Source organism: Pan paniscus, chromosome 7 (assembly GCF_029289425.2).
Source record: "Pan paniscus chromosome 7, NHGRI_mPanPan1-v2.0_pri, whole genome shotgun sequence".
NCBI lineage: Eukaryota > Metazoa > Chordata > Mammalia > Primates > Hominidae > Pan > Pan paniscus.
The window spans coordinates 30890551-30902619 of record NC_073256.2 but is presented as its reverse complement, the minus strand read 5'-3'; the positions used below and the strand labels follow the sequence as shown (position 1 = coordinate 30902619).

The following is a 12069-nucleotide window of genomic DNA, read 5'->3' as shown; positions in this document are numbered from 1 at the left end:
ATGGAGGAAACAATTTTAGAGTAAGAGAAAAGGGTCCCCGAGATGGGAGGAAAACCAAATATGGCAGCAGGGAAATGCATGATTATGTTATTGGTGAAGGTGTCACAACATGCAAGATGGGAGAGTTGAGAAGGGTCACAGAAGAAATTAGGAATTTCCACATCCTTGAAGCAGGTCATTCATAAGGCAATCAAGTTGTGCAGCTGGGCTTCTAAAAGACCGAGAAAAAAAAAAAAGACAACAAAAGTAGGAAGCCACAGAAACACGGGTTCATGGTGGCTGAATGATATAGAGGGTGACAGATGGCTACAAACCAGTCATAGGCTATCACACTCAGGAGCATGTCTCTCTTCCATGCCTCCAAAAATGGCAAAGAGAGACATGTGAGTCAGACGGCCTACATAGGAGATGACTCTGCTGTGAGATTGGATGTCCACAATCATCTTGGGGACGGTGGTGGAGGTGAAACCGATGTCAGGCAAGGACAGATTGGAGAGGAAGAAGTACATGGGGGTGTGGAGGTGGGACTCAGGGCTGACAGCCAGGACGATGAGCGGGTTCCCCAGCACCGTGACCAGGCACATGGACAGGAACAGCCCAGCGACGACCAGCTGCAGTTCTGGATCCTCTGAGGTTCTAGGAGGAGGAATAAAGCAACATCTGTTAAATTCTGCGGGTATGTAGAGTTTGGACAGCTTTTGCCTAGAAAAGAGGGTTGAAAAATCGGAAACAACTAAACCAACACCCAGCATTGTGTCTGCATTTTGGATAGAAGCAATTCACAAGTAATGTTTTCAGATTTCAGAGCAATCCACACTCAGCAATATTTTGCAGTTCTGACAAACTCAATTGTCTTCTAATGCTTTCATCATTGATTTCTGTGTTATTCACTTCTTGCTATACACACCTACCTTAGAGATACTAGATTCAAGAATGCTCCAAGAACCAGATCGTCATATAGAACAACAAATTCGTAATTGCTAGAAAATACAGCCTATCTTTTCCGAAGAAAAATATGTAATAAAACCATTCTCTTCACTTTAAGAAAATGGTTATCCTAATTAAAGGAAATTAAGAACTCAAATATTTTATTTGATTCGAATAGATTGATACAAATTCCCTTGATTTAGAACATTTGTAAACACTGTATAACAGCTGAGACCATGCCATCCGGAAATGAAATGAAAGTTGATAGTTCATAAGCAGAAAATAGTTCCACATGCCAGTTAGGTCCTAGTGATTTCATCATTGTGTTTTCGGACTTTTCTCCTTCGAGAGAGTAATTGCTTAATCACATCGGTGGGTCTTGTTTTAAAATTCATGGAAGCTCTAACTCCTGTCCTTAGCTTCGGTGGACTTAGAGTTTTCATCAGAAAGTTTGGCCGGACGCGGTGGCTCACGCCTCTAATCCCAGCACTTTGGGAGGCGGAGGAGGGCGGATCACGGGGTCAGGAGATCAAAACCATCCTGGCCAACATGGTGAAACCCCGCCTCTACTAAAAATACAAAAACTTTGCCTGGTATGGCGGCGCGCGCCTATAGTCCCAGCTACTCGGGAGGCTGAGGCAGGAGAATGGCTTGAACCTGGGAGGCAGAGGCTACAGTGAGCCAAAATCACACCACTGCACGCCAGCCTGGGCAACGAGAGCAAAACTCTGTCTCAAAAAACAAAAAACCAAAAACACACGCTCTGTGACACTGACGTCACACTGATGACAGCCAATTTTTGTGAACCAAGGAAGTGTCAATGCAATAATTCACATAGGTGTTTCCTTTTGCTGTCTCCTATGTGCCAAGCAAGATATAGGCTCTGGGGAATCAGAAACAAAAGAGAATCACTTGTTCCTCTCACAGTACTCAGTCCTTACTGAGAGAAGGAAAAAACAAAATGTCCTGTCTGGAATGCAGGGAAACCAGAACTTCAGGTCAGGGGATATTTCTGTTGAACCGTGTGGAGTTTAAGCTTAAAATATTAACGAATGTATCTAAAATTCACTTTGCCTTTACTTTACGCGTCCATCACATAGAGATCACGCAGCGGGCACCCACGATCGGTTTAATCGTCGCTCACTTCCATTGGATCAACTAGAAATCAACTCAGATGAGAGTGCTGAATCTCAGAGGATGGACGTCTCACCCTTTGCCATACAGATAAGTAGAAAGGGTGGTATTGAAAATTAATGGCCAGACTCTAAGTCCCGGGCAATATACTTGATGGTCTCCCAACACTCAAAATGTTTGGGTTCTCTTTTGTTTTTGTCTTTGTTTTTTATTTTGAGACGGAGTCGTTCTGTTGCCCAGGCTGGAGTGCAGTGGAGTGAGCTTGGCTCACTGCAACCTCCGCATCCCAGGTTCAAGCTATTCTCTTGCCTCAGCCTGCCGGGTAGCTGAGATGACAGAGGCCCGCCACTACGCCCGGCTAATATTTTTCTCTTTTTAGGAGAGAAGGGGTTTCACCATGTTGGCCAGGCTGGTCTCGAATACCTGACCTTGTGATTCGCCTGCCTCAGCCTCCCAAAGTGCTGGGATTACAGGCGTGAGCCACCACGCCCACCTTCCAAAAGTTTTCAACAGAGCTCAGAGGTCTTAACCACAGGCACATTGGAGGAGCATTTTTGAAACACTTTCCAGCTTCCTCAATAAGAATGGAAGCCAAACCCCGAAATGATGAGTCCTTTGAGGAAGTCGAGAGCTGTACGGAAAGCCAGGAACAGGGGCAAGGGAGAGATGCGTCCTGAATGATCCTGTGCCAATTCTTTCTGGAATCCTCGATGTGATCTCAGCTGCCCTTTCCATTCTTGACACAGTGATTGTGGCACCCACTGGTCTAGCTGTGGTCTCCAAGGAACCCCCAAAGGGAAGGGCACAGTGAGCAGGGGCATCGGCCTGAGTGATGAGGATTTGAGAGGGCAGGTTGATTGCAGGGAGAGGACTGGCCAAATGCCATGTGTCTGGACTTAGACTGCCTGGTTCAAATTGGGCTTCACCCTTTTTGACTTCATGATCTGGTACAAGTTCTATGAAAATGTGGTGCTCCTTTTCTAGTCTGTAAAATCATCATGAAATGTGCACTAATAACTGGGAGACTACGCAGATGAAATGAAACAAGCTGCATAGAACACAGAGCTCAGAGCCTGGCCTTTAGGAAGCCCTCAGGAAGGGTTCATGATGCCATGGTGTCTGTCATCATCCTCTTTATCCTCATCATCACCTTCATCGTCTTTTTGTTCTTCTGAGGGAACAGTTTAGAGGGACTCATTCCCTGCTATCATGGGTGAGATGTCTATGAAAAGGACAACCAGTGGGGGAGGGAAGCAAAATTTTGAAGAAGATTCCTGAGAGAGACCCCCCACCACAACTAAGAACAGGAACTCCACAGTCTGCTGAGCTGACAGTTTGCACATTGGTCTCCTCCCGTCTGCCCACCGCACTGTCCTGTTTGTCCTGAGGATGAGGAAACAAACAAGGCTCCCGACCGTCCCTCAGCACTCACTGAACTGCCCTTCCCCTCTGCTAGGCCATGACCACTGAGAACAGGTCCACTGTTCTCCCTGCATGGTGCACATTGGAGGCTCAGACTCCGTCCACAAGGCTGGCCAGAAGACAGGATGAGACATGAGCCTCCCGATACAGGTGACGGTTGTGGAGCCCACAGGACTGCAACCTCACACTGCAGGGCTGGAGGCACAGACTGAGTATTTACTATTCTATGGCCTGGGGGGCTCAAGGCACAGAGCCCCGCATTAGCCAGAGTCACCCAAGTTCCCCAAGCTCTAAGGATTTCCTCATGATCATGCAAGAAGAAGAAGAGAAAAGCGAGTGTCCATAGGAGCTTTGGGGCTCTTCCTCTAATCAGGAGAGAGCTTGTGTGTATGATTCGCTTCTTTCTTTTCTTTTACAAGATCCAAGTGCTTTAATTTTCATCTTTTATTATGGGAAAATATACCACGTATAAATGTTAAAAATTATAAATATAGATTATTTCATATAGAATGGCCAGTATAAACATTTACAATTTCCACTGTTTTTCAGTTTATAGTTTAATCACATTAGATACATTTGCATTGTTTAGCAACCAACACCGCCATCATCTCCAGAACAGTTTTATCGTTGAAAATGGAAATTGCACCCATTAAACAAACTCTCCATTCCTCTCTCTCTCGCCCACCCCTGGGGGCCACCATTCTAGTTTGCAACTCTATAACTTTAACTACTCTAGACACGTGATATAAGTGGAATCATACCGTGTTTAATTTTTTTGGTTTGTTTGTTTTGGAGACAGAGTCTTTCTCTGTTGCCCAGGCTGGAGTGCAGTGGCATGGTCTGGGCTGACTGCAACCTCCACATCGTGGGTTCAAGTGATTCTTGTGTCTCAGTCTCCCGAGTAGCTGGGATTACAGGCGTGCGCCACCACGCCCAGCTAATTTTTGTATTTTTAATAGAGACAAGCTTTCACCATATTGGGCAGGCTGGTCTTGAACTCCTGACCTTAAGTGATCCGCCTGCCTCAGCCTCCCAAAGTGCTGGGGTTACAGGTGCGAGCCACTGAGCCTGAGCGTGTTCATCCTTTTGGGATTTCTTTATTTCACTGATGAGAATGTCTTCAAGGTTCATCCGTGTTGCATCCTGTGTCAGAAGTGCCTGTCTGGGTGTTTGGGTGTTTTTTTTTTTTTTGGTTTTGTTTTGTTGTGTGTTTACATGGAGTCTCACTCTGTCGCACAGGCTGGAATGCAGTGGCACAATCTGGGCTCATTGCAACCTCCACCTCCCGGGTTCCAGCGATTGTTGTGCCTCAGCCTCCCGAGTAACTGTGACTATAGGCACAGGCCACCACGCTCGTCTCATTTTTTGCATTTTCAGTAGAGACAGGGTTTCACCAAGATGGCCAGGCTGGTCTTGAATTCCTGACCTCAGGTGATCCGCCCATCTCGGTCTTCCAAGATGCTGGGATTCCAGGCGTGAGCCACCGCACCGGCCAGAAGTGCCTGCCTTTTGAAGGCTGAATAGTCTTCCATTGTATGAAGGAACTGCAGTGTGCTTTTTCATTCATCAGTCCACGAACCCTTGGGTTGCCTCCACATTTTGGCTCTTGTGAATAATGCTGCTATGAATTTGGGTGTACAAATCTCTCTTCCACTCCTGGCTTCTAATTCTTTTTGGCAGGTACCCACAAGTGCAACAGCGGGAACATCTGATAATCCTGTTTCTACTTTTTCCGGTACATACCATACTATTTTCCCTGTTCCTTCATGGTTTCACATTCCCTCCAATCAGATTCGAGCATTCCTACTTTCCTCTAGTCTCACCAATGCTTGTTTGTTTATCATATCCATCCTAATGTGTGGTATCACATTCTTGGTTTGATTTGCGCTTCCCTATGATGAGTGATTTTGAACATCATTTTAGATGCCTATTGGCCATTGCTATATCTTCTTAATGACGCGTCTACTCGAATCTTCTGACCATTGTTAATGGGATGCTTTGGGTTTCTTGTTGTTCAGTTCTAGCTGTTCTTTGTATATGATGCATATCAGCCTCTTTTCAGAGATATGATTTGCAAATATTTTTCCTAATCCATGGGTTATTTTTTCACTCAGTTCACAGTGTTTGCTGATGCACAGAAGTGTCTGTCATTTAGATGTAATCCAAGGAATCTAATTTTCTTTTGTTGCCAATGCTTTTGGTGTCATATCCCAGAAAACATTGCCCAATCTGATGTCATGAAAGTGGCCAATATTTTCTTTTAGGCATATTATACTTTCAGCACTTGGGGTTAGGTCTTTGACCCAGTTTGTGTTAATTTTTGCACCTGGTGTGACATAGGGTCCACCTTCATTCTTCTGCATGTGGAAATCAAGTTTCTCCAACACCATTTCTTGAAAAGGCTGCTTTTCCACCAATGAGCTTTCCTAGCATTCACGTTAAAAATCATTTGAACATATAGGGGAGAAGTTATTTCTGGGCTCCAGAACAAACCAACAACAGACAACAGATAAGGATACAGCATGGGCCGGGCACGGTTGCTCATACCTGTAATCCAAGCACTTTGGGAGGCCGAGGCGGGCGGATCACCTGAGGTCAGGAGTTCAAGACCAGCCTGACAGACAGGAAGAAACCCCCATCTCTACTACAAATACAACATTAGCTGAGCATGCTGGGGCATGCCTGTAATCCCAGCTGCTCAGGAGATGGAGGCAGGAGAATCGCTTGAACCCAGGAGGCAGAGGTTGCGGTGAGCCAAGATGGCACCACGACACTCCAGCCTGGGCAACAAAAGTGAAACTCTGTCTCAAAACAAAAAGCCAAAAACAGAAAATCCAGCACGATTTCGAGAGCAGAAAGAGAGTAGCTGAAAAGCCAGCATAATGAGAAAATGAGGAAGCTTCTTACCAAAGCATCTGGAAATATGCAAGCAATTCCTGTGAACTAAAATTTTCATACTGTACTATCAAACACTAGAACTCACTTATTCCATCTTTCTGTATTTTGGGACCCAATTATCCACTTGTCTTCATTCCCTGTCCCACCCCTTTTCTTCCTAGCATCTGCTAACCCCCTTTATACTCTCCACCTTCCTGAGATTCCTTTTGTGTGTAGGTGTGTGATGGAGTCTCTTTCTGTTGCCCAGGTTGGAGTATACAGGTACAATCCGGGTTCACTGCAAGCTCTGCCTCCCCAGTTCAAGCGCTTCTTGGGCCCCAGCCCTCCGAGCAGCTGAGACTACAGGCACGCGTCACCACGCCTGGCTAATTGTTTGTGTTTTCAGTAGAGACGGGGGTTTCACCATGTTGGCCAGGCGGGTCTCGAACTCCTGGCCTCAAGTGATCCGTACGACTCGGCCTCCCACAGTGCTGGGATTACAGGCCTGAGCCACCACACTTGGCCAAGATTTTCTTTTTTGTTCCTACATAGAAGTGAGGACATGAAATAGTTGTCATTCTGTGCCTGGCTTATTTCACTTCATATACAGACCTGCAATCTCATCCATTTTGTCTGCAGTGGAGAGAATTTTATTTATTCCTTTTTAGGCTGAATAATACTTCATTGTGTGTGTATACCACAGTTTCTCAATTGAAACAAATTTCTAAAAAACAAATATTTTTAACATGTCTCGGAATGTGAACCTTCAGGGATACTGTGCCCATTTTATTCTTTTCTATTTCCCATCTTATGTATATGCAAGTGTATAACAAAGCAGCAATCAATGTGTGTATAAATCTGTAATTTCAACAAATGTAAAATGAAAATGCTAAGTGGTGGCTGGGCGCGTTGGCTCCCGCCTGTAATCCCAGCACTTTGGGAGGCGGAAGCTGACGGATCACCTGAGGTCGGGAGTTCAAGACCAGCCTAACCAATATGGAGAACCACTGTCTGTACTAAAAATACCAAAAAAAAAAAAAAAAAAAAAAATTAGCCAGGCATGGTAGCGCATGCCTATAATCCCAGCTACTTGGAAGGCTGAGACAGGAGAATCGCTTGAATACAGGAGGCAGAGATTGCAGTGAGCCGAGATCGTGCCATTGCACTCCAGCCTGGGCAACAAGAGTGAAACTCTGCCTCAAAAAGAAAAAAAAAAAAAAGAAAGAAAAAGAAAAAAATAAAAAATGCGAAATGGTAAGAAACAACAGCATAATAATCATTGGTACGGTGTTGATGGACAATGCATTTGAAGATAATATTTGAAGAAATCATATTACAATTAACTTCTGTTCTTACTCATTGGAGCTTGATGCCTCTAAAAACTTCGTCATTGCAACCACCTCTGGTGCTTAAAAAAAAAAAAAAAAATCCACACACTCACACAGGTGCAGAGAAATCAGAATCTCAGGTATTGAGACCCAGGCCTCATCATGTGTAAGCTCCCCAGGGGATTTGACTCAAAGCCAAGATTGAGGAACGGCGACATGGATCTCTACACAGAACCTGCCTAAATAGATTCTCTAGAAGCAGTTTATAAAGAAATTCCACATGAACTGTGGAAGAGGATATGAATTTGATATACAGTATGTCCTCACTTAACATCTTTGAAAGTCTCTTGGAAACTTCACCTTGAGGCAAAATTAGGAATAGTGAAACCACTTATTCCTCTCCAACATTATAACTACACAACTTTGAAGAACCAGTGGTGTTGGAGGACCTGCTGTACATTGTTTCCATAAAGTCAATTTTCAAGGAATTCCAAAATGAAGTGAGGACTTCACGTATATAAAAAGATGGTTGTGATTCCACCTGGATGACAGTGTTATTGCTCAGAAACCAAAGGAGGCCGCCTAGGTATAGACGATTCAGTCATGAGGTTTAAGCTAAACAAAGGATCCCAGAATCCTCACCCATTCCAGTTAAAGACATAAAGAAGAAAACAATATTCACATAGGAAATGCGGAAAGGAATAAAAGCCATTAAGGCACAAAAATAACGTGACTAAGGGGCAGGATTTGCAGATGTAGAGATTTAATGTGGTTGCTCTTTGTCACCCACACAAGAAAAAGGATGGAACAGATCATGAGATTCGAATGTTCTGCTGAGCAGCCTCCGCAGGGCACTTTGTATGTCCCTGTTTCTCAGGCTGTACATGAAAAGGTTCAGCATGGGGGTGACCACAGCGTACATCACTGACACCACCACACCATTCCTGGGGGGTGGTGACACAGCTGAAATCAGGTACATGCCAATGGCTGTTCCCTAAAACCAGCAAACAACTGCTAGGTGAGAGCCACAGTTGAAGAAGGCTTTCTACTTCTCATCTGATGATGAAATCCTTAGAATGGAGGGGACAATTTTATAGTAAGACAAAAGGATCCCTGAAATGGGAAGAAAACCAAACATAGTACTATCGAAATATATGAATACGCTATTGATGACGCTGTCAGAACAGGCAAGGTTGAGAAGTTGAGAGGGGTCACAGACAAAATGAGAGATTTCCACAGTCTTGATGATGGTGAATTGTAACACAATCCAACTGTGCAGCTGGGAATCCAACAGGCTGAGGAAAAAGGACACCAAAACGAAGAAGACACAGAGGTGAGGATTCACGATGACTGGGTAGTGCAGAGGGCGACAGATGGCTACAAAGCAGTCATAGGCCATCACAGTCAGGAGCATGCCTTCTATACATGCAAAACGGACCAAGAAAGATATCTGTGTCAGGCAGCCCGCATGAGAGATGACTCTGCTATGCGACTGCATGTCCACAATCACCTTGGGAACCGTGGCCGAGGTGAAACCCATGTCAGCCCAGCACAGGTTGGAGAGGAAGAAGTACACGGGAGTGTGGAGGGGGGAGTCAGAGCTGACAGCCAGGATGCTGAGCAGGTTCCTCAGCACCGTGACCAGATACATGGACAGGGACAGGGACAGGGACAGCAAAGCGAGGACTGGCTGCAGTTCTGGATCCTTTGAGAGTCCCAAGAGGAGGAATTCTCAGACACCTGTGAGATTCCGTGGCTCTGTGTGTCTTGGACACCTTGAGAAGGAAAGAGGATTGGAAAAATAAAAGTTAAAAATCAGCCCTTAATGCTAGATGCGAGCAATTCACAAGGAACATCTTCACACTTGCGGACCATACACAGCCAGCAATGTTTCTCAGTTGTGACAATTCCAAAAATCTCAGAATTATTACGTGATTTACTTTTTAGCTATAAGAGGTTTCCTGTACATACTACTTTAGAGAATATCCACTGAAGAACATTAGAAGACTAAAACTTCATATATAAAAAATCCGTGATCTCAGTAAAATACGGCCTCCTCTTTTCAGAAAAAATACAATGCAATGAAAATGTCCTTCTCTCTTTAAGAAAAATATCTCAGTCTAATTGAAAGAAATTAAGAAGCCATGAAATACACTCTATTTTATTCTGACACCGTGCTACAACTTCCCTTGATGTAGAATATGTAAAAGGACGACACAAGAGCTAGGACCCCATTATCTGAAAATGAAATCGAACCTTATAGTTCTCAATCGGAAGACCTTTTCACATGCCTGTTACTTTTCATATTTATTATCATCCTTCGGCTTTCTGACATCATTTCTTCATAAAAGTACATGCACATTGAAAGATGGGAGCTGTGTTTCCAAATGAACAGAATCTATAACTCCTGGCCCAGCACCATGGCTCACACCTGTAATCCCAGCACTTTGGGCGGCCGAGGCTGATGGATCACCTGAGGTCAGGAGTTCCAGACCAGCCTGGCCAACGTGGTGAAACCCCGTCTCCAGTGAAAATAAAAAAATATTAGCCTGGTGTGGTGGCGGGTAACCCTAGCTACTGGGGAGGCTGAAGCAGGAGAATCCCTTAGAACCTGGAAGGCAGAGATTGGACACCCTGTGATAGGATTTTTGATATCCTAGGGAGATATTGCTCCTGACAGTAGAGTGGGCGTACACCCTGTGATATTATTTGTAATATCCTAGAAAGATATTTCTCCTAATATCACGGTGGCTCTACACCCTGTGATCTTAATTGTAATATCCTACAGAGATCTTACTCCTAATAATACAGTGGGTGTACACCCTGTGATATTACTCATAATATATTACAGAGATGCGACTCCTGACATCACAGTGAGTGTACACCATGTTGGTACACCCGGTAATCTTATTTGTAACAACTTAGAAAAATATTACAGCTAATATCAAAGTGGGTGTACACCCTGCCATGTTATTTGTTATCTACTAGGTAGATATTACTCCTAATATCACCTAGGGAGATACGATTCCAAATATTACAGTGCGTGTACACCCTGTGATAGTATTTGTAATATCCTAGGGAAATATCCTTGTATACCCTGTGATATTGTTTGGGACATTTGAGAGAGCTATTTCTCTTAAAGTCAGAGTGGGTGTACACCCTGCAATATTCTTCCTAATATCACAGTGGGTGTACACAGTGAGTGATATTTTTTTCTAATATCCAGCGGGGGAGAGGATGATATTGCTTCCAATATCACAGAAGTTGTACACCCCCCCTGTGATATTGCTCCTAATATCCAGGGAAGGAGAGGATGACATTATTCGCAATATCACTGGGGGTGTACCACCTCCCGCCGGGATATTGTTCTTAATATCCAGAGGTGGAGAGAATGATGTTACTCCCAATATCACAGGGGGTGTACACCACCCCTGTTTGTAAACACCCCCTGTGATATGGTTCCAAATGGCCTGTGAAAGAGTAAACATGACTCCCATTATCGTGGCGGGTGTTCAGCCCTGATGATATTGTTTTCTAACATCCAGGGAAGGAGAGTGTGCTATTACTCCCAATATCGCGGGGGTTGTACACCCTTTTGTGTTTTTGTGCCCAATATCCAGGAAAATAGAGGATGGTATTACTCCCAATATCGAAGTAATTGTACAGCACCCCTGTGATATTCTTCCTAATATCCAGAAAGGAAAAGAATGATATTACTCCCAACAGCATAGGAAACGTATAACCGCGCTGTGGTATCTTTCCCTGTATCCAGGTGGGGAGAGGATCCTATTACTTCCAATGTCGCAGGGTGTGTACACCCCCTCTGTGATCTCGTTGCTAACATCCAGGTTTGGGGAGGACGACATTACTCCCAATATCGCAGGGGGAGTACACACCCCCATGACCTTGTTAGTCATTTCCTGGGTGGAGAGGATAATCTTACTCCCAATATCGCAGAGGGTGTACACACCCCTGTGAAAATCTTCCTATATTCAGAGGGAGAGAGGATGATATTACTCCCAGTACCGCAGAGGGTTTCCACAGCCCTGTGATACTCTTCCTAATATCCACAGGGAGAGAGGATGATATGACTCCCAATATCACAGGGGGTGTACACAACCCTGTGATATTGTTCCTAACATCCAGAGCGAAAGAGGATGATATGACTCTCAATATCGCAGAGGGTGTACAGCCCTCCTGTAATATTGTTCTGAATACCCTGGGAGGGAGAGGATAAGGTTACGTTGAATATCGCAGGGAATGTACACCCTCCCCCTCTGATACCCTTCCTAATGTCCAGGGGAAGAGAGGAAAATTTTACTCCCAATATCACAGAGGCAGTACAGCCCACCTGTGATGTTGTTCCCAATATGCAAGGGGG

At 44.6% G+C, this 12069-nt stretch overlaps 1 pseudogene; it reads right to left on the bottom strand.

Moving 5' to 3' along the window:
* Nucleotides 1-659: 659 nt before the first annotated feature.
* On the bottom strand, nucleotides 660-11554 carry LOC134731044 (putative gustatory receptor clone PTE01; annotated as a pseudogene).
* Nucleotides 11555-12069: the final 515 nt, after the last annotated feature.